The sequence below is a fragment of the Anolis sagrei genome, chromosome 3, assembly GCF_037176765.1.
Source record: "Anolis sagrei isolate rAnoSag1 chromosome 3, rAnoSag1.mat, whole genome shotgun sequence".
Classification (NCBI taxonomy): Eukaryota; Metazoa; Chordata; class Lepidosauria; order Squamata; family Dactyloidae; genus Anolis; species Anolis sagrei.
The window spans coordinates 93,091,042-93,118,231 of NC_090023.1; the positions used below are offsets into that span (position 1 = coordinate 93,091,042).

A 27,190-nucleotide genomic window follows, 5' to 3' on the forward strand; every position below is an offset into this window, starting at 1 on the left:
CTTGTTGTTTCTTTGTCAGTGTTAATGTAGAGATTGTCTGGTTTGCCTACTCTGGATCATGGAACATATTATTGTCCTTCTTTTGCGGTCCCTTCCAAATATTATATCTCTGTGTGTCTGAATCATATCTATCTATCTATCTATCTATCTCTCTCTCTCTATCTATCTATCTATCTATCTATCTATCTTTATGACTGGATTTCTCTTTGTCAGGAGGGCTCTGATTATATTTTCTTGCCCTGGCCTTAAGTATTTTCTGTTGGTCAAGGGGGTTCTGTGTGGGAAATTTGCCCCAATTCTGTTTGTGGGATTCAGAATGCTATTCAATTGTAGGTGAACTATAAATCCCAGTAACTACAAATCTCAAATGTCAATGTCTATTTTCCCCAAACTCCATCTGTGTTTATATTTGGGCATATGGAATATTTGTGCCAAGTTTGGTCCAGATCCACCATTGTTTGAGTCCACAGTGCTCTGTGGATGTATGTGAACTACAACTCCCAAACTCAAGATCAATGCCCACCAAACCCTTCTAGTGTTTTCTGTTGGCCATGGGAGTCCTATATGCCACATTTGGTTCAATGCCCTAATTGGTGGAGTTCAGAGTGCTCTTTGATTGTAGGTGAACTATAAATCCCAGCAACTACAACTCCCAAATGACAAAATCAAAATTTTTTGAGTGAAGGACATACATTGGGTTGTTAGGTGTATGCCATCCAAATTTGGTGTCAATTGACCGGGTGGTTTTTGAGTTCTGTTAATCCCACAAACGAACATTATATTTTATTTATATAGATAGGGCAAGCCTGTGTCAGCCTTGTCTAGCGACAGAGCACTGAATGTTCTCAGTTTTGGCTTCAGCTTTAAGCATTATAGGATGTCTTTCTGATCCATGCTTTTGAATGTATGGACCAAATGGAGCCAGAGAGGTACATGTCCACCAACATTACATAGAGGAAAATTTTGCAAACATTGATCTGTTGGAGCAACAGTGGTTGGACCTACCATCTCATCAGATGGGTGATTTTCCCTGTATTAGCATGCTGCCAGGACGGAGTCCACCAGAACCCATCAAATATCACAGGGCTACTTCCAATGAGGCTCCATTGGGCTCCATATCAACATCATGCCAGCAGTGGGCTAAGAGAGAGCCTTGAGGAGTCAGGCGAATACCCATCTCTTCATTGAAGAAGCTGGGGACAGTACAAAAGGAAGCCGGGGAGAGCACAGAAACATCATGGGATGGCAGTCCATGACCCACAACAGTAAGGGGACAAAGCTGGGCTCTGCCCCACAGTTCCCCTGCAGTCCCTTTCTGTCCCCTGGCATGAGGTCCTTAGTGCCAAGAGAACAATTTTAACGATAATCAAATCTACTTTATTAGGCAGAAAAACCCTTAGATTTATGTACAGATGAAAGACTAAAAGAGGGATGTCTGTGCATGAAAGCACACAGCATGATTTAAAGTAAATATACAGGTTGATGATCCCTTATCTGAAATCCTTGGGATTTTTTGGATTTTACCCCTTCCCACTTTTTTAGAACACCTGTATCTGCATATATGTATATATTTGCATGGGAACCCCCAGTGGCACAGCGAGCCAAAGCACTGAGCTGCTAAACTTGCTGACTGAAAGGTTGGCAATTCCAATCTGGGGAGTGGGGTGAGCTCCCACTGTTAGCCCCAGCTTCTACAAACCTAGCAGTTAAAAAACATGCAAACGTGAGTAGATCATTACCTTCTGCAGGAAGGTAATGGCACTCCATGCAGTCATGCCAGCCACATGACCTTCGAGGCATCTACGGATAATGCCAGCTCTTAGGCTTAGAAATAGAGATGAACACCACCCCCCAGAGCCAGACACGACTAGACTTAATGTCAAGGGGAAATCTTTACCTTTATGTATTTGCATATATGTAACAAGGTATCTTGGAGATGGAACCCAAGGCTAAACACGAAATTCATTTATGTTCCATATATGTGCTATACATATAGTCTGAAGCAATTTTTTTTATAATATTCTTAGTAATTTTGTAAATGAATTTAACTTTCTGTACACTGAACCATCAGAAAACAAAAGTGTCACTATCTCAGCCAACCAGCCAATTTCAGATTTTGGACTATTTTAGATTTTGGCTTTCAAAAGAAGGGATGCTCAGCCTGTAATATTATACAATGAATTATAAAATCATAACTCCTTCCTCAGAACTGCTAAAAGTTGTAGACAACTATCATATTCTCTGTGTGAACCACCGGGTAACGTCCTTGCAGACAGCCAATTTTATTTGGTATGCTTGTATACCGCTAATATCTCAGCCTGTGCGGCGACTCATTGCGGTTTACAACATGTTAAAATATACAATTCATTTAAGCATATAAAATTAAAATTAAAATACATACAAAAACATACACAGTATTGGGCCACCAATACAGATCGGGACATCTCATAGTTAAAATCATCATCCAATTCGTTATCTTGATTGCTAATCCATGGTCAGATAAAACATCACATCGAAGGTCAATTGAAGACTTGCTCAAACATCCAGGTTTTTAGTTTTTTCCTAAATGCCATTAGCGAGGTGGCTGATCTTAATTCAGTAGGGAGGGCATTCCAAAGCCGGGGGGCCACCACAGAAAAGGCCCTATCTCTCGTTCCCACGAGCCGCACCTGTGAAGCAGGTGGGATAGAGAGAAGGGCTTCTCCTGAAGATCTAAGGGTCCTGGTGGGCTGATAGGCCGAGATACGTTCGGATAGGTATGTAGGGCCAGAACCGTTTAGGGCTTTAAAGGTCAAAACCAGCACTTTGAATTGGGCTCGGTAGCTAATCGGTAGCCAGTGAAGCTGGTACAGCAGAGGAGTTGTGTGCTCCCTGCGTCCAGCCCCTGTTAATACCATGGCTGCCGACCGTTGGACTAGTTGGAGCTTCCGGGCCGTCTTCAAAGGCAACCCCACGTAGAGAGCGTTGCAGTAATCAAGACGGGATGTAACCAGAGCGTGGACTACCGTGGCCAAGTCAGACTTCCCAAGGTACGGTCGCAGTTGGCGCACGAGTCTTAACTGTGCGAATGCTCCCCTGGTCACCGCCGAAACCTGGGGCTCCAGGCTCAGCGATGAGTCCAGGATCACACCCAAACTGCGAACCTGTGTCTTCAGGGGGAGTGCGACCCCGTCTAACACAGGCTGTAACCCTATACCCTGTTCGGCCTTGCGACTGACCAGGAGCACCTCTGTCTTGTCTGGATTCAATTTCAATTTGTTCGCCCCCATCCAGACCGTCACAGCGGCCAAGCACCGGTTCAGGACTTCGACAGCCTCCTTAGTAGCAGGTGGGAAGGAGTGACAGAGTTGGACATCATCTGCGTACAGATGACACCGCACTCCGAAACTCCGGATGATCTCACCCAGCGGCTTCATGTAGATGTTAAACAACATGGGGGACAGTATTGAACCCTGAGGAACCCCACAAGACAAAGGTTGTGGGGTAGAGCAGGAGTCCCCCAGTGACACCTTCTGAGACCGACCCTCGAGGAATGACCGGAGCCACTGCAAAACAGTACCTCCGAGACCCATTCCCGCGAGGCGTCCCAGAAGGATACCGTGGTCGACGGTATCGAAGGCCGCTGAGAGGTCGAGTAGCACCAACAGGGACACACTCCCCCTGTCGAGCTCCCGACGGAGATCATCCACTAAGGCGACCAAGGCTGTCTCGGTACCATGTCCCGGCCTAAAGCCAGACTGTGCCGGATCTAGATAATCCGTGTCTACCAAGAATGCCTGGAGTTGTGAGGCCACCACACGTTCCATGACTTTGCCCAAAAAGGGAAGATTGGAAACAGGCCGATAGTTTACCAATTGAGTGGGGTCCAGTGATGGCTTCTTCAACAGCGGTTTTATCACAGCTTGCTTTAAGCTGGCTGGAAAAATGCCTTCCCGAAGGGAGGCATTAACCACCACCTTAACCCACTCGGCCAATCCCCCTCTGGCCTCCTTTAGAAGCCAGGATGGGCAGGGGTCTAGGATGCATGTGGTGGCTCTCATCCCTCCAAGCACCTTGTCCACATCCTCGGTTTGAACCAATTGAAATGAATCCATCAAAATCGGACAAGCAGATGCTCGTGTTACATCCTCAGAGACTGCCGTTAATGCGGCGTCCAGTCCAGAGCGGATCAAAGCGACTTTGTCTGCAAAGAACCGAGCAAAAGCTTCACAGCGAGCAGCCGAGTCATCAGGGCACCCATCCTGAATGGTGGGTTTTAAAAGGCCTCTGACAACTCGGAACAGTTCAGCCGGACGGTTCTTTGCAGACGCAATAGTGGCCGCGAAGAAAGTTTTCTTAGCGGCTCTTATTGCCGCGGCATATGACCTTAAAAAGGCCACAAACCGTGTTCGGTTTGACTCGCTCGGATCCGAACGCCACACGCTCTCTAGTTCCCTCTTCTTTCGCTTCAACACCGCCAGCTCCTCAGTAAACCAAGGGGCCGGTTTAGATCGGCTACTTGAGAGGGGACGTTCTGGAGCGATCGTGTCTATTGCCCTGGTCATCTCCCCATTCCAGAGAGCGACCAGGGCATCAACAGGATCACCAACCGCGGTGGCGGGAAAATCCCCAAGAGCCATCAGGAATCCTTCCGGATCCATAAGCCTCCTGGGGCGGACCAATTTAATAGGTCCTCCACCTCTGCGGAGGTTAAGGGGCGCAGTAAGTCTAAAGCTGACCAGGAAGTGGTCGGTCCATGGCAACGGAGAGATGGATAACTCTTCAACACCGCCACCTTCCTCCCATCCCTGACAGAAAACCAAGTCCAATGTATGTCCAGCACTGTGGGTGGGGCCAGATACTTGTTGGGACAGACCCATGGTCGCCATGGTAGACATGAAGTCCTGAGCCGCTCCCGTTAGGGCAGCCTCAGCATGGACATTGAAGTCCCCCAGCACAAGCAGCCGCTGGGACTCCAATGCCAGGTCCGAGACTACCCCCGCTAGCTCAGGTAGGGAGACTGTAGTGCAGCGAGGTGGACGGTACACTAACAGAATCCCTAATCTGTCCCGGTCACCCACCCTCAGGTGGACGCATTCAAAATTTGTTGACTGCGGGATGGGGGTCCTGGTCAGAGAAATAGAATCTCTATAGACTACTGCAACCCCGCCTCCCCGCCCTCCGGATCTCGGTTGATGCTGCACAGAGAACCCGGGTGGACAAAGCTGGGTCAGATTTACACCTCCAGCTTCGTCCAGCCAGGTTTCCGTGATGCACGCCAGATCTGCCCGCTCATCCAAGATTAAATCCTGGATGACAGTTGTTTTGCCGTTGACAGATCTGGCGTTCAACAGCACCACTTTCAATCCCGAGGGACCGCCATCCTGGTTACACCTGCTTACCGTATCAGGAGACCGATTTGGGATTACTAAAGTTGTTCCACGTTCCCTAGGCCGAATTAAAGGTCTCCTTTTCCCGTATCTCCCCTTCCCCACCACGACTTCTATGGGGGCTCCTCGGTTAACGGAAGCCTCTCCCTCCTCCATGACGCGTTTGGTGCTTATACTAATAAACCAGGGATCGTTATGGTTTACATACGATGTTATAATTGCATTTTGCCATAGCTTATCCTTCCAGGTGTACTTCAGTCCCGTTAAGCTATATTCAAGATCCCTCGCACTATTCCATTTATCCTTACCCACATATAAAATTAGCAACCAAGTCAACAGCTGCCAAGGAGCAGATGGAAACATGGGTGGTAGAAGTTACACACAGTTAGAGCAGGGATTACGCTGTTAAATTACTGATGGTGTTTTAACACAATATAATAGAACAACAATATAAATGCGATGGCTTAATAACCCAAGGTGTTAATTAAAATGCGTCATGGAGGCCTGCATCGGTACTAGCTATACAATCAAGATTAAAGTGCTGTAGTTGGCTAAATGCACCGAAAAGTCATTTAAAGTGCTAGTGGCATAAAGTGCAAGATCAACAATTAGTAAAGTGCACAAGGTAACCAACTGGTCATGGAGTTGAATTAATTAGCAATTAGCAATAAACAAGGATGGTCCACACAATCAAAAGTCAAACAGACGAAATTAAAAACGATGGTCAACACAGTCTATCTAAGATTCTATCTGAAATTGGAAGCAACGAGATGCCCAAATGCCAAAATGCTGGGGCCAGAAGATGGTCAACACAATACTCCGGAAATTGATGGTTGGCAAGTGAGATGTTAGAGATCACATGCGATGGCGGCAGTTTTCAATAAGGTGGTGGAAAGATAGTCGTAGCCAGCGGCTAGTGTTGGTTCTGTTTTCTAATTGTCCTGCAGGGTAAAACACTTCCAGGCCTGCTAAAGGTCATATACTTAGATGTTAAGAGGGCTGACCAAGTCCTGGACAAGCAGACCAAGCCTCAAGATGGCGGTAGCGCGTTGGAGGGCGATGAGGCCAGCGCGTTGGAAAGCTGGCCAACAGCCAGCCCTCAAGATGGTGCGTTGGAAGGCTGATCAAGGAATAGGGAGGGAACAAATTGTGAGCTGACCGAAAGCCAGAGCGAAGGCAGCCAGGACAACGGAGGCCCAGAAACCCAAGGGGCCAGTCAACTGGAGCAGCAACGTTCCCTCTCAGCTCCGGACAGTCCTCCTCCCCGCAGCCGCGGAGAACCAACAGTAGCGGCGCAACAGCCTGGCGAGCCGCCAGGAAGGCCGCCAAGGTCGAAAAGCAAGGCCGCAAAGGCCGCAAAGCAGTCAGCAAAGGCCGCAGGGGTCGCTCCGCAGTCGGCAGCCGGCTCCGGATAGGCCTCCTCCCAGCAGCCACAGGAAACAGCAGTAGCGGCAGAATGACCCGGCAAGCCGCCAACGGAAGGCCGCAGGGCCAAAAACGGAGGCCGCAAAGGCCGCAAAGGCCGCAGAGCAGAGCAAGGCCACGGAGTCTTCGGTCCGGCGTCAGCGCGTCTTCGGTCCGGCACGTCCTGGAGCCCGGGCCGACGCGGCGAAGCGTGTCCCCGAGCAGGCACGGAGGGATGGTACTCACACCAGATGCAACTTGCAGTTTCTCAAGTCGTACCTGACATGGAAAAAGAAAAACACCCTTCTGGCTACTATACATTATGAAATGCCACATTTCCTATAATCTCAGCCAGTTGTAGTTTCCCAACCTACTTCACAGGACTATTGTTGGATAATAGGCCTTAAAATAGAAGATTGATGCCATCTCAAAAGCAAACCAAAATTAAAACTAGTGGGATCAAGGAGGATCAAACCAGGAATCTTTCTCTACAATATTGATCCTACTTTAAAGACATTAGAGTGGGCAGAATCCATGTGTCTGTAAGAAAGCGAAATTGAGGAAGCAGCTGCTGCATATTTCCAGGAGTGCTGGAATTCAAAGGTAATCTCTTTAGAAGGAAAGCTCATTCAAACTGGCAAGGCTTTTTGTTTTCCATTCCTTTTGCTTATCTCAAGAAATTATATGAAGTCATATAGTACACAATATTCTGTTCCAAAGCTATGAAAGGTTGCAGTAGTTTGCCTTTGCCTGAGACCCCCCCCCCCCCCGCCCATTTAATTGAGTAGGACTTTCACGTGTGTTAATTTATCAAATTCCCATGGATTAGACAAACCCATTCTTGTTGGATTCAAGTCATAATAGCAATAATGGTGATATGGGATGAGATGGGAATTCACATGTTTGACTACCAATATAAACCAAGAATTACTTGTGAGCTTGATTTATAATCTACAGAAATGATGTTGATTACTATGAAAATCCTGACCCCCTCCAATCATACGTCCCTATTCTCTGGCATAGGAGCCCCCAGTGGCGCAATGGGTTAAATTCTTGTGCCGGCAGGTCAGAGGTTCGAATCTGGGGAGAGTGTGGATGAGCTCCCTCTGTCAGCTCCAGCTCCCCATGAGGGGAAACATCTGGGTATCCCCTGGGCATCGTCCTTGCAGATGGCCAATTCTCTCACACCAGAAGTGACTTGCAGCTTCTCAAATCAGGACACGGAAAAAAAATATCTGGCATCCTAGGCTCCATTGTCTCTATGCTGTGTAAAAGATTGAATAGCGAGCTTGGAATATTGAGACAGAGTTGAGATGCTTGCTTAAACAAGAAAGTTACTGAGCTGTCTAAGTCAAATCTCACTCTTTTTCTCTCTAATTGCCCTCTATTGATTTATTTGACTATATTTGCATGGATAAGATGGTATTATATTGTATATAACACCCAGAACTCATTTAGGAAAGAGAGGTCTGGTTAATAAACAGTTGGTTAATGTTGTCTTAAGTGACTAACACAGAAATGAGTACTCTAATCAGTTAGTGACCCATATTGAAAATATGCAGGTGCTTCCATGCTTATAGCAGTAGTTTAATCTAATCAGAAAATTCAAAGCATCGTAACTTGTTCTTGGCATCGATCCCTGAATATCATTTATCTCTGCTTGAACATTTATTTATGCTGTACTTTGTCAATTTGTAAGTAGTCATTTTGCCTTTTTATTCTTGTAAATGAAGGAAGATATGTATGTAGTGGAGAAATGTCCCAGAAATCTTCTAAAAGCTGAGTCCAGGACATGAGGTGATAAGTGCCTATTAAAATCAATGAGGCTTGAATCCAAGCGATGGACAGTGTTGCTTAACTGGTTGAGTTTAATCTATTAGATTTATACTTTTTGCTTTCCTTTTCTTGTATGAGGTACTGATAAGAAAGATCAGCAGAGAGGAAACAGAGATAGATTTATTTAGGTTTTAAGCATAAATTGAGGTTTTTATTAACATGTTTTTTCAATGCATTGTTTTCTCTCTCTTTTTACAAAAATAATTTTATTGTTCCAGTATTATCTTCATGGCAAAGCTTAAAACTGTCAATATTTCTTAGACATCATTTGGGAACATAGCAATTTATTTGGTATGTAATGTGCATGGTATTTTTCACATCCATAAAAGTGAGCATGGTTATGCATGCCATATCTTCAGAGTGCCTTCTTAAAGCACACAGAGGTCAGTTAATATGGGGTTCTATTGATATAAGGAATACAAGATCAAACATGCTAACCTTAACAATGTATGAGACTAGAAACATTTTATGATTAAAGAGGAAGTATAAAAGACAAGAAAGATTGTAAAGTGTTGGCAGAGTAACCTGTCAATAGGCTGAGTTTGTTATAGGCTGACGAATGTGTCCTCCTGTTAATGCTGGTTGGATGAGTCACATTTCACTATTATAAAAAAAGAAACAAGGTAAAACACTTTATGGCTCGTATTCAGAAAATAACTCAAAAGATTGATCTCAAACTTGGCAGTGTGGAAAGATCACTTTGAGAATGATCCATGCCAGTCCTGAGATAGAAAAGGAACAGAAATTGCTTATTTATAGAAGGTTAAATTTGGCATATCATATCCAGCAGTTTGACGAGTTTTATGTCCCCCCCCCTTTCCCCACAGAAATTGGATTTCTGCCAATTTCCCCATTTATGCAGTGCTTTTCAGGACACTGTTTGCTGTGTTAAATCATAGAGAAAGCCCATGGGTTGAGGGAGTGCTCCACCCATACAACCCGAGCATCTTCACTTGACCTTTCTGCCCTCTGACTTCCCACTCCCAAACTGGAAAGAATGTCCAGTTTTGTTTCCTTCAGATTTTTGGGATCATGGCTGACCATTTTATCTTCTTTGCCTCATCTTCGGTTTAGGAAGGGTATGGGATTCCTGCATTGTGGATCATTTATGGTCATGGGCAGCCATTTGCCAACTTATAATATAGCATACGGTATCTTCGAACACGAGTTGTTTACAGTTTTCATTAAAGCGAGCTCTGAATTTTAAAGTCTGTAATTCTGTTAGGATGGTATTGCTTGCCAATTGGGTAAAATGGTCCCATAGCTTTATTATACCTTCAGTTTCATAGACCAGGAGTGTGTTGTAATTATCAGATAAATATAGCAGTCATTCAGCTCCAAAGAAACAGTGAAACACAGAATAGGTTACTATGTATTCCATATTCTCTATAGCCTAAATGACATAGCTTTGGGAACATGGTCCTTAACAGCCGCAGTTTCATAACATTTTAGAGCGTGAGGGAACACTGAAAGTCTTTATTAAAGGGGTTTTCCCTGTTAATTAGATATAATCAATCAACCTGAAGAAAATTCAGTTATGAGGATTCTTAAAACACTATGTTGACTTCAGATATAGTCATATTTGGGGCAGACTTAATCATTAAATAAGACTCAAGTTAATCATGAGCTTCCACGGTGAGCTGGGCTAAACCACATTTTGCTGTCATTGAATTTTGCTGTCATGTTCCCAAGAAGCAAGGGGTTGACCAGAGCAGGGTGTCTGTCCAATGCTTTTCTTGCATAAAGATGCTGCCAGTTCATAATTCTGAGAACAGAATGTAACAAGAAATTGTATTTGCCCCTTTTCTAGGCTGACTTATAGATGAGGACCCAAGTCTGCAAGCTTGGGGCCCTCGGCGGTGGCTGGGTGGGCCTTCGCACAGCCGTGAGCCAGCTCGTCCATACATCAAAAAGTCTGACTTGGCCACAGTGGTTCATGCCTTAGTTACATCTAGAATGGATTACTGTAACGCAGTCTATGTGAGGCTACCTTTGAAGACGGTTCGGAAACTGCAATTAGTGCAAAGGTCAGCAGACAGATTACTAACAGGGACTATCTATAGGGAGCATACCACACCGCTATTAAAGCAGCTCCACTGGCTGCCAACAAGTTTCCGGTCCCAATTCAAAGTGCAGGTCATTACCTACAAAACCCTACATGGTTCAGATTCTTCCTATCTTCATGACCGCATCTCCCCCTATGAACTGGGGCAGGTTCTAAGATCTGCCAGGGAGATCTCCTCTCAGTCCAACCTCCCTCTGAAGCTCGATTATGGGGATGAGGAAGAGAGCCTTCTTGGTAGTGGCCCCTTGGCTTTGGAATGCCCTCCCCAGAGAAATTATTCTAGCCCCACACTCCAATGTTTTTGTAAAAACTTGAAAACATGGCTTTTCAAGCAGGCCTTTGAACAGGGTTAAACCTTGGTTTATACATGAGGACCAAGCATTTTGTTTTATGTGTTTTATGGTGTTTTACTGTATTTGTATATTCTACTGCACTACCATGTGTTTGCAAGCCACCATGAGTCCCTTTTGGGAGATCGTGGTGGGATATAAATAAAGCTATTTATTTATATCCTGCCACCATGGTGGTCGAGGCTCCTTCTTTGGAGGCTTTTGAACAGAGGCTGGATGGCCATCTGTCAGGGGTGCTTTGAATGCGATTTGCTTGCTTCTTGGCAGGATGGCCCACGAGATCTCTTCCAACTCTATGATTCTATGATGATGGTGTTGGTAGTGGTATGAAAAACACAATGAATTTGAGATATCTTGGTTTTATTTACTATTAAAATTTTAAATCAAATTAGAAAACATATGGGTGGATCTTGCTTTGATAACCCTTTTATATATCTGACAGCCATATCTCGAACTCCTGGCATAAATGAATGGGGGAAATATCCTCAGGATTATTCTGGGTAGCGATTAAAAAGGGAGTGGGGGTTTTTTGCTGCTTTTTGCTGCAATATAATTTCTGCACTGTGTTCTTTCTTTTTATCCATTTGTTTTACTCTAATCCATTTGTTCATATTTTTGAAATCTGTTTCTATTCTTACATATCTACTTATTTATGTATTTTTCTATTTTATGTATCCCATAGCAAAGACCTTGGGTGAGGCAGAATAACTTTAGACACCACGAGATTACTCAATATGACTTTATCTCTGTCTTGTACTTTTTAAAATTAGTTTGCTTAAATTTAATACACTGTATTTCATTACATTATCGGAATATAATATCAAATACATCCTGTAGTTAATTTCATGCACATGGGTTTTTAACCAGACCCTGGAATGGAATGGATTGGGTATCTGATTTATTTTAAAAAGGAAACAATTTAAGGAAATAAAGCCAGCACGTCCATGTATTACAATATTTTAATCAAAATGCCACATATATGTATACGCCATTCTTATTAATAAAATTAACATAACATATATGCATTCCTTATAATATCATAGTTCTACCAGATATGTTCTTGTGTAGATATTGAAAGAACGTTAAACATTTGGAGCCTTTGGAAAACCATGAATCCCCCATGAATATGAGGAGTTGTACAGTTTTGGTCACAGTAGTTCAGAAAGGATAGTGTAGATCAGGAACAGATGGAGAAGCCACTGAAAAAGATAGTTTGGGAATAAGTACAACTTTGCATCATGAAATAAATCTGAATACTGGTGAATGAAGCATTTTTTTTAATTATCACTATATTTTGTGACAATGGGTTTCATATCTCTCAAGGTATAGTGATGGTTACCAACTGGTATAGCTCTAAAGGGCTTTAGATATACGAGGGGTATTTTAAAAGTAAGGTCCGTTTGAACATAAGTACACAACGAAAGTTTATTTCAAAAAAGTAAATTTATTTTCAGAAAGTACATACTTCTATTTTTCGACATAGTTGCCAAGTTTGTTCAAACACTTATCATACCTCTGAACCAATTTTAAAAGACCCTCTTCATAAAAACTTGCTGCCTGATAACCAAGAGTTCACTGCCGTTTTCACGTCGTCGTCATCATTGTAATCTTTGGTTTTTGTGGTCCTCTGTTAGGAGTTTCAGGACCCAATGGGAGCACAGTTTCCTAACCTTTAGGTGTTCAGAAACAATGTTGTAAAGCACTGATCTCGACACGTCAGGAAATTCGTTTGAGAGACCTGTTTTTGTGAAGCGCCTGTTCTCACGAATCCTCGCTTCAACTGAAGCCACCAAATTGTCTGTAATCAAAGAAGGGCAACCGGAGCGGTCCTCATCATGGACGTTGTCACAGCCATCTTTGAATTGTCGTACTCACTTACGCACTTTGCTTTCACTCATAAGAGTATCACCGTACACTTCACAAATCTGTCAATGAATTTCTCCAGCAGGCAGATTCCTTGCTGACAAAAACCGTATCACTGAGCGAACCTCACATGCGGAGGGTGAGTTGATAGTCTTAAACATTTTTAAAGCACATAACAGAACCGTACAGGTTAGCTACAGAGCAGAAACTGAGCACAGTTGTTCCCGAGGCATGCTGGTATACGACGCACGCGCTCGTTGCAGTATGCGCGCGAACTACTAGTGTCTACAACAAAATGAACCTTACTTTAAAAATACCCCTCGTATTAAAGGTGGTTCTGGCCGTAAATCGTGATCAGTCGTGCCAACTTTGTATTACCTCCAACACAGAGACAGTTTGGCATATAGTGGGTATGTGAATGAGTGGGAGCTATTCTGTTCGTGTATTGATGGGGTTATCCAAAGAGGTCTGCTTGGCCACTCTTGGGAGAGATGTCTGGGCTAGATAGCTGAATTCTTCTTACATTCTTATTATTATTCCCTCCCACCTTAGAACAAATTTTACGATGATGATAAGTTATGCAAATTGTGTCCTTTATTCTACTAGAATGATCCACTGCATTTCCTTATTTTGTTTACAGTTGATATCTCCTTATGTATTCTGTGCATGACATCCTCCTCCTCATGCATACCAGTTTGCCTTTCCCTTGCTTATGTAGCGGATTGCTCATTCAGCCTCCAGTCTTGAAAGTTCACTGCTAAATGTGCAACATCCTGTTGCCAAGTAAAAGTTTGAAAGATGAAACCAGCAGGCTCTACTGACTGTACCCCAAGAACTATTCAAAGGTTTGCAGAGCTTTTCATCAGGTTATATGTTGATCAGAATGCAGGATGACGGTTAAATGGCTGCTTCCTTATTTTTGAAGCTATGAAAGCTAGTTGTTATCTGTCCTCAGAAGTGTATTCTAATTTGTGTGAGATGCAGAACCCACTACTATCTTTTCAAATAGGAAAACAGCTATTGTTTGTTATGCTGTCCAGGAAAACCAATAGGGACACACTTCCCTGATGTGGCTCTGTTCTGTGAAAGGAGACGTTCGGGAGTGATTGTGTCAACTGTCCCAGCAATACATGTTGCATACTAGATTGGGAAACATGATCTATTCAGATCATTTTGAAACATTATTACGAGAAAGTTTACACAAAAGTCAACACAGAGTTATGTTCTTTCTCTTCTTATGGTATAGTTAAGCATTTTTGCAAGAGTAGACACATGTAGGAAAATTAGATGTGCCGGGGGGGGGGGGTAGGGAGGGAGGGGCTAGGTTGAGAACTGAGAAATACAAATTTGATCATTTGTGGGTACTGTAAAAAAATTAATTGCAGGAAAATGATAACAAACAGTCACCCAGTGAGTTGTGTATGATAGGTGCTTCCCATAAAACAACTCAGTTGACTCCATAGAAAAGTGAATGGGGGAAAAATACAGCAAAAAGAACAGGACAGAAAAGCAAGTGTAAATAAACCAGGATGATGACACAAATATTGGCCAACACCATGTATGACACACTGCCATATTTAAGGAACCGTTCCCACCCTGAAATTACTTAATCAACTTTCTAAAGACAAAATCTTCAATTTCACTTGTATTCTTCAGTGGCCAGTTTCTTGTATTTATTCCTCTACTGACTTCAGTGGAAGATATTATAAATGAATACAGTGGTGGGTAATTAGTTACACAATGACTACCAGTAAACACTGAAGATACATTTCCTGCTCTGACTAAGGTTAAATAGATTATTTTAATGAGAGTAGTAATAAAAATATGCACTGTTCAAGTATGTCACCTACTTCTAAATGTGATTATTACTTCTGTCAGATCACAGCCTGAATGCCAATTTGCCATCTCAAACTAGCAGCTTCAATAGTTCACATGACATGCAATACCTTTGAGTTCTCCATATAGCAATAAGCAATTCTAGGTATTTACTACAAAGGGAAACAGCATGGGTAGTGTTAAACAACAAAAAGACAAAAATATATAGATTACATTTTAAGTGGTCTAGTTATCACTGTATTTCTGTTTTGAATGAAATGTTCATTACCATAGAACAAGAGGTGAAGGAGGAAACGAGATTTCCTGAAATCATTTTCAGATGCTTCAGATGATACATGCTGGTTATATATTTGCATATGTCTAATTAGCAATTTTCACCATTGTTTTTATGTTAAAATATTCTTCAGTATACCAATAACAAAGTAGATCTAAGTGGTTTGTTTGGAGGGGGGGGGGGGGAGAGAATAAGTTAAAGATGTTAGAGCAACAAAACAAGAAAAAACAAGCATTCTGACCATTCATAGTTTTGTTTTTGTTTTGAAGAATTCAATTAAATCAGAGCATATATGTGAAACCCAGGAATAAAATGGAATTTGCTGGTGCTGAACAAATTTTAAACTATTCTTTTGTTGTAGAACAAGCAAGTTTTGAAGGTAAAAAATAATAGAATTAGTAATTGTCGCTATATAGAGAGATTCAGCATGGTAGTGTATAGTGAACTTTGTTGAACTATGGCCGCGGAGATCAGAGCTCTATTCTTTGCTTGGCTGTGGAAACTCATTGGGTGAGTTACACACTCCCAGCTCCAGAAAACCCCATGATAGGTTTGCCTCAGAGTAGCTGTAAGTCAGAAATAACTTGAAGGAACACACTACCAACACTACGAACAATAACGGCAACATACTATGTAGATATTTGTATGGTTGCCCCTGGTTGTAACATGCCATACAAAGAAAGGATGCTGCCATGAGCAGTATCAGCCATACTCACAGCTTGCCCATGCCAGCCTAGGCCTGTTTACCATTGTGCATATCAACTGCTGTTCTCTTGATGGCTTTCTATGCTGTCCAGTCCTGGCTGAGGGCTGCCCTGCACTATCTTCAGCCTTGTAACTTAATTACTGAGACCACATCTACACTAACTACTCAATGCAGAAGGGCAACTGCCGCATAGAATCGATATGAGGTAACAAGGGATAAAGTCACCCTAACACAGTCTTTCTCTACATTGATCAAAGTCTAAGAATAATCTGAATTCTGCCCCAGAATTCAGAGTAGCCTCCAACTTTTGGCCCATGTAAACAGTTAAGCCATTCCAAAATGGATCTGGCTGCAACTGTGTTCAACTGCCATCCTATGTCTTTTGGGTGTCCAAGGTTGACTCTGTCTAGTTTCTGAGATCAGAGAGGATCTGGTTACGTTAGGCCCTATTACTGGATAAAAGAGCCCCTGGTAGTGCAGTGAGTTAAAGTGCTGAGCTGCTGAACTTGCTGACTGAAAGGCTGGTGGTTCGAATCCGGGGAGTGGGGTGAGCTCTTGGTATTAGGCCCAGCTTCTGCCAACCTAGCAGTTCAAAAACATGCTTATGTGAGTAGACAAATAGGAAAGTTGAATTATTCAATCACATCCTGTTGGAAATCTGAATAATCTTTCTGTGTGCAAACAGGTATTCCTTAGCTAGATAAGCATAGTCACTGCTGCAGCAAAGATGGTTTTCCCCTTTACTTCAGAATTGATTGGTTATACTTAAATTGTGAAATCACAGGACTTCCATTTAGACTGGACCAGAGAACATAACAACCAGGCACTTCTGTGGATAACCTTAAAGCCTAGACATTCATAAAAAAGCAAATGGGGATTTCAAGACTTTAGCTTGAGTACATAGGGACATTTGTGTGTACTTTTCCTCCTCTAAGAAGAATGTAAACAAAGCAAAGGGCATATGCCAGCCCTAACTTCAAAGCAAGGGCTAGAAAGACTAAACAAAACATGAAGATCAACACTATCCCAAGAGGAAGAAGAAAGTCCCCAGTAATTATTTCGATCTCTGGGTTGTTTCATCTGTAATAGTGTTGCCACAAAGTTGGGAGTTAAGTGATGAGGATGAAGTAAAACCAGTTTTTTAAAAGGTGTTTAGTATAGAGCAGGCATGGGTAAACTTGGGCCCTCCATGTTTTTTGGACTTCAACTCCCACAATTCTTAACAGCCTCAGGCCTATTTCTTTTCCCCCTCAGCTGCTTAAATGCCGGCTCTACAACAGTATTTTTCAACCTGGGGGTTGGGACCCCTGGGTGTGTGTGTGTGTGTGTGTGTGAGGGAGTTTCAAAGAGGTCGCCAAAGACCATCAGAAAACATATATTTTGATGGTCTTAGCAGGCATGTAGCCGGGGGGGGGGGGGGGGGGCTTGAGGGGCTTCTGCCCCCCCCCCCCAAATTCTCATGGTGGGTCACGAAAAGGCCTTACTGGTGCATTATTTAAACTGTTATGTTTATTCTATCATGATCTGATCACCATATTCAATATATCCCATATGCATGGGGGTATTGGGGTAACAATACAAAAGGTTTGCTAGCGTAGACCCTATTTCACTCAGACTCAGCCCCCCCCCCCCCGAAACAAACTCAGCCCCCCCCTCCCCGAATCGAAATCCTGGCTACGGGCCTGGGTCTTAGGAACCCCTTTGGCAGAGAAGGTTGATGATATCTCCGCTTATCCTTCTCTTCCTTTTTGGAAGCAGAGGGCAAATCCTCTCACCAAAAGTCCTGCTCTGCTGTAATTAGCTGGCCTCTCAGCCAGGGGGAGGGCTGTTTCTAAGACTCCAAACAGGGAGGGGAGAGCAGGCATACTTGGCCCATGGCAGCGTGATGTGCATGTGCTGGTGAGGGAGAGCATGAAAGGCTGGAGAGATGCTCATGCCAATGAGTCCCTTCAAGCCATGGGGGTTCTGTGTGCCTAATTCTATCGTTGGTGGGGTTCAGAATACTCTTTGATTGTAGTGGAACTATAAATCCCAGCAACTACAGCTCCCAAATGTCTAAGGGCCCTGCCACCGAGCCCTATACCCCAGAATATCAAGGCAGGAAATCCCACATTATCTGCTTTGAACTGGGTGATCTGAGTCAACACCCAGATAATGTGGGATTTTTCTGCCTTGATATTTTGGGATATAGGGATGTGTGGAAGGGCCCAAGGTCTATTTTCCCCAAACTCATTTGGGCATATTGAGTATTCATGCCGAGTTTGGTCCAGATCCATCATTGCTTGAGTCCACAGTGCTCTCTGGATGTAGGTGAACTACAACTCCAAAACTCAAGGTCAATGCCCAACAAAACCTTCCAATATTTTCTGTGGGTCATGGGAGTTCTGTGTGCCAAGGTTGGTTCAGTTCCATTGTTGGTGTAGTTCAGAATGCTCTTTGATTGTAGGTGAATTATAAATCCCAGCAACTACAACTCCCAAATGACAAAATCAATCCTCACCCCAACCCCACCAGTATTCACATTTGGATGTATCAGGTATTTGTGCCAAGTTTGGTCCAGTGAATGAAAGCAAATCCTGCATATCAGATATTTACATTACAATTCATAACTGTAGCAAAATTACAATTATGAAGTAGCAAGAAAAATAATTTTAGGGTTGAGGGTCACCACAACAGGAGGGACTATATTAAGGGGTCACAGCATTAGGAAGGTTGAGAAACACTGCTATAGAAAATTTTAAATCTGTGAGCTTTGTCATAATTATAATTTGTTATTCATAGAATCATAGAGTTGAAAGTGACCTCATAGGCCACCCAGTCCAACCCCCTGCCAAGAAGCAGGAAAATTACATTCAAAGCACCCCTGACAGATGGCCATCCAGCCTCTGTTTAAAAGCCTCCAAAGAAGGAGCCTCCACCACACTCCGGGGCAGAGAGTTCCACTGCTGAACAACTTGTATTTATACTTGTTGCAGTTTACTCCCAAACACTGCCATACTGCTTTTGGATTATTGTTTACATAAAGCAAAACAGCACTCCATGCAGTCATGCTGGCCACATGACCTTGGAGGTGTCTACGGACAACGCTGGCTCTTTGGCTTAGAAATGGAGATGAGCACCAACCCCCAGAGTCGGACACAACTGGACTTAATGTCAGGAGACAACCTTTACCTTTACCTTAAAGCAGTCTATAAACAACATGAAATATGAATAACAAATAATAACATAGCAATTGCGAGGGATGGTGGAGATCGGCCAGTGAAACTCCACAAAAAGTAAATAATAGACGTTTGCACAGAAGTTTGGAAAGGAAGGAAGTGTTCAGGGGGGCCAAGCTGATTCCTATTCTTCTCAATGACAGCTTGCAGAGCCAACCCCTTGGAATTCCCCCAACTGTTCTGCTGGGTATAGGGAGCGGGAGTTCACAGTTTGAAGATCCCGTATTTATTTTTCTAGGCAAATCTCGGGAGCCTGTTGAAGGTTAGGGATGGACGCGGGGAAGTTAGATAAGGAGGAGAGGAATAATCCCTTCTCGCGCAAAGGGGCTTCCCTGCCTGCCGCTAGAGACACTCTTTCCAGCTGCTTCCCAGGCTCCGAAATCCCTGAAAGCTTCCCTAATCCCCAGGCAGGCAGGCAAGCCTTGCCGTGTCCCTCCTCCCCGCCCGCCTGCCTGCCTGCCTGCCTCCCTCCCCTTGCTCCTGATTGGAGAGGCGGTCGCATGGCCTAATTCAGCCAACTAACTGCATCTCGGAGCTGCGATTTGAAATAGGAGCCAGGCGGACAGTTGTTGTCGCCCTGCTCCCTCCCTGACTAGCAAAAAAGGGCTGGCGGGGCAAGTGGGGAAACTTGGCATTGTGGAAGGGAAAGAAGAGCCCAAAGGTGGGCTTGGGGAGGCGCCGAGTTGGAGGACCTGGGCGCTGGAGGGTCTTGGGTGGGCTCTTGCCTTCGCCTGGAAACTCTCCTGTGAGCTGCTGGATGGAGAATGGGATTCTAAAGATGAGGCAGGTAAGGCTTCCAGCCAGCAAAGCATCTGGCGAGCTCTCCTCTGAAGAGAGAAACTGAAAGCATGGCATGCGCGGGGCGGTTCTTTGTTGTGTTGCTGAGCAGAGGGGATGCTGCCTCTTCCCAGGAGAAGTTTCTCTTCCCTCCAGGACAGTGGCTCCCAGCCTTCCTAATGCAGCCACCCTCCTGTTGTGGTGACCCCCAACCATAACATTATTTTCGTGGCTACTTCATAACTGTACTTTTGCTACTGTTAGGAATCGTCATGGAAATATCTGATATGCAGGATGTATTCTCGTTCACTGGACGAAATTTGGCACAAATACTCCATACGTCCAAATATGAATGCTGGTGGGGTTGGTTGATTTCGTCATTTGGGAGTGCTAGTTGCTGGGATTTATAGCTCATCTATAATCAAAGAGCATTCTGAACTCCACCAACTATGGAATTGAACCAAACTGCACACAGAACTCCCATAACCAGGAAGGGTTTGTTGGGCATTGAGTTTTGGACTTGTAGTTCACCTACATCCAGAGAGCACTGTGGACTCAAACAATATTGGATCCGGATCAAACTTGGCACAGATACTCAATATGCTCAAATGTGAACACTGGTGGAGTTTGGGGAAAACAGACCTTGACATTTGGGAGTTGTAGTTGCTGGGATTTACAGTTCATCTACAACCAAAGAGCATTCTGAACCCCACCAATGATAGAATTGGGCACACAGAACCCCCATCCCTTGAAGGGTTAGAGTTCTGTGTGGGAAGTTTGGTCCAGTGATAGAATTGGACCAAACTTCCCACACAGAACTCTCATGACATGAGACATGGACATGGATTTTAACCTGGAAGTCATTGATGTTTTATTGTTTTAAACTGTTTTTATTATGAATTTTCTTATGTGATTTAACTTGTTTTAAATGATGTATTTATGTGTGTTTGGCATCTAATTGTTGCCTGCTTGTACGCCGCCCTGAGTCGCCTTTGGGCTGAAAAGCACAGGATAAAAGTGTAGTAAATAATAATAATAATAATAATAATAATAATAATAATGACCAACAGAAAATACTGTGTTTTCTGATGGTCTTTGGTGACCCCCTTTGACACCCCCTCACAAGGTCCCGACTTCTAGGTTGAGAAACGCTGCTCTATGAGATGGTGACATTATTGGCCAGCCTTTGTGGCAAACTGGTTATGAAAAAGGCTTCTAAAGAATACCCTTTCTGGGTATCATCTACTTCTCTATCCCCTTGGATTTAAATACGTGGTGACACTTGACTTGAACAGCCAGCCTGCTTTGTGACAATACAAAGCAGAGCAACTTGCTGGGTGTGTGCAGACTGTTCTCAATGAAATGGAAAGCTAGTTAACTAAGGGAGAAAGTCCACCCAAATGCCACTGGTTCAAGGTGTCACCACATTTCTTCCCTCCTTTTCCTTTTTGTAAAAGTAAAACAAAAAAGACTTTAAAGAAAAAGGAAAGAGAATGTTATATATCCACATCCTGGCAGATATAAGAGCAAGACCAAAAATAACTGATTGCTTTCATTTGCAAAGTTTCTCCTGATTGTTCTATTATTAGTATTGATAATTTTAAGAATTCCCTGACCAATCTCCTCATCTTCCTCCTCCTCCTCCTCCTCTCTCCTCCTCCTTTTCCTATTTAAATAATATATCTAAATTTACGTTTTTGAGAAATGCATTGTTGAATCTTACCAAGGATTAGTACAACACCAATTCTCTTTATCAAAAGCAAGCATACTTTTTCTAAAGCATGCATGAGGAGTGGGAGAAATTGTATCCTGGTAACCTTTTAATCATGCAAAAGAATACCAAAAGAAGTAATTGCACCTGTATTGGGAATTGAAACTTTGTATATTGGTGAAATGAAGAACTTTAGCTGTGATCTGAATCCATAAAGGGAAAGCCCTCCTCCTTGCATACCAGTTTATTGAAATACCTCTTTGTGGAATTGTTTTTCAATTTAAGAAAGCAATGTATTGTCTGCACTCTATCAGACTTTTTGCCAAGCCACGACTAACCTAGGATCCTAAAATGATGATTTGAGACTTTACTGCCGCCAGAGGGAGCTGGTGATAGTTTGCCAAAAGGCAGTTTCTGAAATGTCATGTCTCTCTTTAAAGTACTTTAAGGTACTTTCCCCAGCAGCAATGTTTAGAATAGTTCTGGTTAAAATAAAATAGAAGACATTTTTAAAAAGAGAATAAAAAAACCAGATGTCTTTTAGGGTAGATGATGAACAGCAAAAATGTAATAAGGAACAGAGAGAGAGTTTTGAAAAGAAATGGTAAGAAACTGGAAAGTCCCAAAGCGAATGAGCACAAAAGAGGCACATCACATTCAGCAAATTGCTTTGCCTTGTGAGGTTGTGTCCTTCCCCTTCCCATACCTCCACCTCTCCAGTTATTTTTGTCTGGCAGTGATTTATCCAACAGATAAAACTGCTAGAAGTGTTTAGGTGCAGCTTTCTCATGTATACTTGATGTCACTTACTGTCATAATATGTTACTGGTTTTTGTTTTCATCTCTGAAGATTGTTGTACTTCTTGTTGAGAATGCATTCAAAAGATATGCATGTATCAACAAAGATCTGAGTGTATTTCCATTGGCTTGGACCCATATCTCACCTTGTCACAAGACAGACCCATTAGCAATCTGAAAGGTCACACTGGTGAAATAAAACATCTAACTAGATCACTTAATTGCTGGCATGTGTTATAAGAATCTTATTGAAGTTTTGCTTCACATGTCTAAACAGGACCTGTTATATACTGCAAAGAATATGACGCAACACTTTCAAAAACTCGCACTTAATAGTGAAGTTAAGGAGACTTATCCAGTCTGAGTCAGTGTTGCTGATAGAGAGCTTAAATTGATTCCTAACTAATACAATTATGAAGAAAATCTAGATCTATTCATATACTAAAAGTTCTTGATTCTGCCTTGAAGTATGTCAAATTTACTATTGTTAAAGAATGAAATACGATTTCCAGGGAGCAAGTCTTCTTCTATACTATATTTTTATATAGAAATCATGTGCCATGGTGTCCTAAATGTGGTTATTTGTACACAATTCTGTGTGATATTCAAAACTGATTATAGCCTTGGATTTGAACTCAGTAGGCACATAATATACTTCCACTCAAGGTATACTCCAGTTTGGTGATATACCAGTTTGTCTGTATGTGCAGAGCAAAACTACATCATTAAACTGCATCAATGAATTCACATATTTCAGCAACTATAACTGTTCATATTCTAACAAATATGAAATACTGAAAATGTTTTCAATGTTTGTTAAAGGTTTGCAGAACCAACAGCCAGTTGAAAAGTGGGCATTAAAATAAAGTGAAACAAAAGTGTCAACGCCAGAGGCCTAAATATCTTGAAAGCTATTGCTCAATTTAAATTAAAAAATATCTTAAAAGAACATGACACTTGGACAAAACCAGACTATATGTTATCTTTCAATGCATTTCTCATAACAAGACACTATAGTTTGAGTTTATTAACTCTCCATGTAGCTGCATATCTTTGCTGCGAAATTCTTATTGCACAGATAAATGATCTGGATCACTTCAGAATTCCAATCCTGAAGAACAGCACAGAGGCATAGATCTGTGTGTGGTAGCTAACTATCCTTCTGGAAAAGAAAGAATTGCACGCATGTCGTATGCTGCCAATCACACTGATAAGATGCAACCTATTAAAAAGTAGAGGCAAGCCAGAAGGTTCAAAGTGACCCATCCTGTCAAAATATGTGTACAAAGTGACTTCAACTTTTTTTTGGAAAACCAGTGAATATATTTAAAATATGATTTGGCAGAGGATAGTGAACCACACTTTTATTAAAGTAATAATTATGAGTTAGAAATAAAACTGGGAAGACAACTATAAACAATTCAGTACTTGGTTGTTGTAGGTTTTTCCGGGCTATATGGCCATGTTCTGGAGGCAATTTTTCTCCTGACGTTTCGCCTGCATCTATGGCAAGCATCCTCAGAGGTAGTGAGGTCTGTTGGAAGTAGGAAAAATGGGTTTATATATCTGTGGAATGACCAGGGTGAGACAAAGGACTTTTGTTTGCTGGGGATAGATGTAAATGTTTCAGCTGATCACCTTGATTAGCATTCAATGGCTTAGAAGTGCCCGGGGGGAATCCCTTGTTGAGAGTGATTTTATGTGCCTGTTTGTTTCCCCTCTGTTGTTTTGCTGTTGTGATTTTTGAGTCCTTTAATACTGGTAGCCAGATTTTGTTCATTTTCATGGTTTCTTCCTTTCTGTTGAAATTGTCCACATGCTTGTGGATTTCAATGGCTTCTCTGTGTAGTCTGACATGGTGGTTGTGAGAGTGGTCCAGCGTGAGAGTGAGAACACAGAAGTGCTGGACCACTCTCACAACCACCATGTCAGACTACACAGAGAAGCCATTGAAATCCACAAGCATGTGGACAGTTTCAACAGAAAGGAAGAAACCATGAAAATGAACAAAATCTGGCGACCAGTATTAAAGGACTCAAAAATCACAACAGCAAAACAACAGAGGGGAAACAAACAGGCACATAAAATCACTCTCAACAAGGGATTTCCCCCGGGCACTTCTAAGCCATTGAATGCTAATCAAGGTGATCAGCTGAAACATTTACATCTATCCCCAGCAAACAAAAGTCCTTTGTCTCACCCTGGTCATTCCACAGATATATAAACCCATTTTTCCTACTTCCAACAGACCTCACTACCTCTGAGGATGCTTGCCATAGATGCAGGCGAAACGTCAGGAGAAAAATTGCCTCCAGAACATGGCCATATAGCCCGGAAAAACCTACAACAACCCAGTGATTCCGGCCATGAAAGCCTTCGACAATACAATTCAGTACTTGTTTGGCCATCTTAACAAGGAAACCACAATGGTGATTTTGTTCATTTTAAGCTTCTACCATGTCATTTAATCTTTAACCTTGTTTTTACCATACAAGGAAATGCCAAGTTGCTTTTCTATGCAGTTAAAGTATGTGCACCAAGCTTAATATTAAATGAGTCTGTAGTCATAAAGAAACATGTTTGAAAATAAGCTATATGGACACTTTAGGGCAGTGTTTCTCAACCAGGGAGTCAGGACCCCGGGGGGGGGGGAGGTCATGAGGGGGGTGTCAGAGGAGTCGCCAAAGATGATCAGAAAACACAGTATTTTCTGTTGGTCATGGGGGTTCTGTGTGGGAAGTTTGGCCCAATTCTATCATCGTTGGGGTTCAAAATGCGCTTTGATTGTAGGTGAACTATAAATCTCAGCAACTGCAACTCCCAAATGTCAAGATCTATTTTCCCCAAACTCCACCAGTGTTCACATTTGGGCATATTGAGTATTCATGCCAAGTTTGGTCCAGATCCATCATTGTTTGAGTCCACAGTGCTTTCTGGATGTGAACTACAACTCAAACCTCAAGATCAATGCCCACCAAACCCTTCCAGTATTTTTGCTGGTAATGGGAGTTCTGTGTACCAAGTTTGGCTCAATTCCATCATTGGTGGAGTTAAGAATGCATTTTGATTGTAGGTGAACTATAAATCCCAGCAACTACAACTCCCAAATGACAAAATCAATCCCCCCCCCCCCGCACCCCACCAATATTCAAATTTGGGCATATGGGGAATTTGTGCTAAATTTGGTCCAGTGAATGAAAATACATCCTACATATCAGATAATTATATTATGATTCGTAACAGCAGCAATATGTCTGTTATGAAATAGCAACGAAAATAATTGTATGATTGGGGATCACTACAACATGAGGAACTGTATTAAGGTGCCGTGGCATTAGGAAGGTTGAAAAGGTTTGAAGGATTTCCTTCAAAGCAACATGTAGAAAATTTCATTGGGGATTGTAGTCTTCATTACAGCTTTTTAATATTTGCCAGCTGAATTATTTTTTTTGCTGAAAATCAGATTCTTTTGAGAAAAGTTTTAAAAGAAAAAAGCATACTCATACAAACCTCTCGATTTACAAAAGATGCCACTAGGCATGGTTTCCTTGAGAACTGGAGAGGGCACTGTGGTATCTTCTAAAGTCTCTCCAAATCTATACCTTATGCACTGTTCCTGTAAAAATCAGAATTTATTCCAAATCAGGTTGTTGGGTTGTTTTTTTTTAAAAAAAGAAAGACTTCTAAAACAAATTAGCAGTATTTTATTGTTGACCTATCAATTGAATTCTTCAGAAACATTGAATATTCATTCTAGGAATCTATTTCTAGGAATTCTAAAACATAGAAATAAACTGGATTGTTTGGAAAGTGAAGATATTTGGGATGCAAATAGCTAAAAAAATATTCTGAAAATGTAATATTCATTTTACATTAGGGTATGATTCATTTCAATTCTAGCCCAGTTTTGTGTTTGTCTATTAGAATGAATTCTATTAAACTCAGTGGGAGTTACTGCTGGTTAAGTGTACATAGAATTGTCACCTAAATGTCATGACCTAGAGAAGTGTTAAGCTTGTGCCAAAAGAATACCAAAGTGCTTAATGAAGCCAATGATATCCACAGACAACAAAGTGATCCATATTAATTCTGGTTTATTAGAACTATGATTATATGCTATAGTAAACTCCAATGACTGTAGCTATTTAATGGCATGTTTTATGGGAGAGTGGGTGGATTTTTGGTAGATGACACACCAACGCACACAGTCCTACAATTGTTCGCCTCAATTGTATATGGTTTAATTCGTCCTCTTTTCACTGCCGAGACCTTTCTATTCAGTAATGTAATCCTTGCTTTTTAAAAAGTGGCTTTTCAAAAAAAAAAAAACCTGAAAAATGTGCGACCTCAGCTCTTAGTGAGAATTTTTCCCATCCCTTTGTCCTGGATTTATTCCCCCTGACTCTGAAAGAAAAATGTACTTTTTGTCTGAGAATGTTGCTGTTGTATTTCATAGATAATAAAGTAGGGGGAAAGTGCATGGAGTCCATAGGCGGAGTGTATCAGTTAATTAGTGGCTGGACATTACCCAGTAGGAAGTCTGGCAAGGTTTTTGTGCGTATGTATGTGTGAGCGTTGTCTGCTTTCTTTGATCGCTTGTGTGGTAAATAGACATGCAGAGTCTCTATGGCAACTTGTGCTGTAGGTTTGTGGGAACAGGGGAGACGCGATCATCCAACAAAGGCTAGTTTGTTAGAATAGTTGGTTATGATTACGAAAAGGTGGTAACAATCAGGCTATTTAAAAACATACGTTCCGGGAGGAAAATGCATGTTTATGTTACCAATTTAAAAGCAAAATATGGCTCTGTAACTACAAAGGATTTGCTATGGTGAAGCAAAAAGAAGCAACCATGTTTGTTTGTTGTTGTTTTTTTTTACAAAAAGAAGAGTATAAATGTTCAAGAACTGAACTAGAATCAAACCTGATACACAAACAGCTTAAGCAGAATGGACCTTGGAAAGGATATGCATGTGTTTTCTA

At 42.3% G+C, this 27,190-nt stretch overlaps 1 protein-coding gene across 4 annotated transcripts in view; it reads left to right on the top strand.

Moving 5' to 3' along the window:
* MID1 (midline 1) overlaps window positions 1-27,190 on the top strand; it is a 262,583-nt gene that overhangs the window by 108,017 nt on the left and 127,376 nt on the right. The window contains exon 1 of one of the 4 annotated variants that reach the window (XM_060769939.2): window positions 19,423-19,708. The exons of 2 other annotated variants lie outside the window; for them this stretch is intronic. The gene's annotated coding sequence lies outside the window, so the exon portion shown is untranslated. Of the gene's footprint in view, window positions 1-19,422; window positions 19,709-27,190 lie in introns of those variants that run through there. One more of the 4 variants, XM_060769945.2, reaches the window with a different exon arrangement.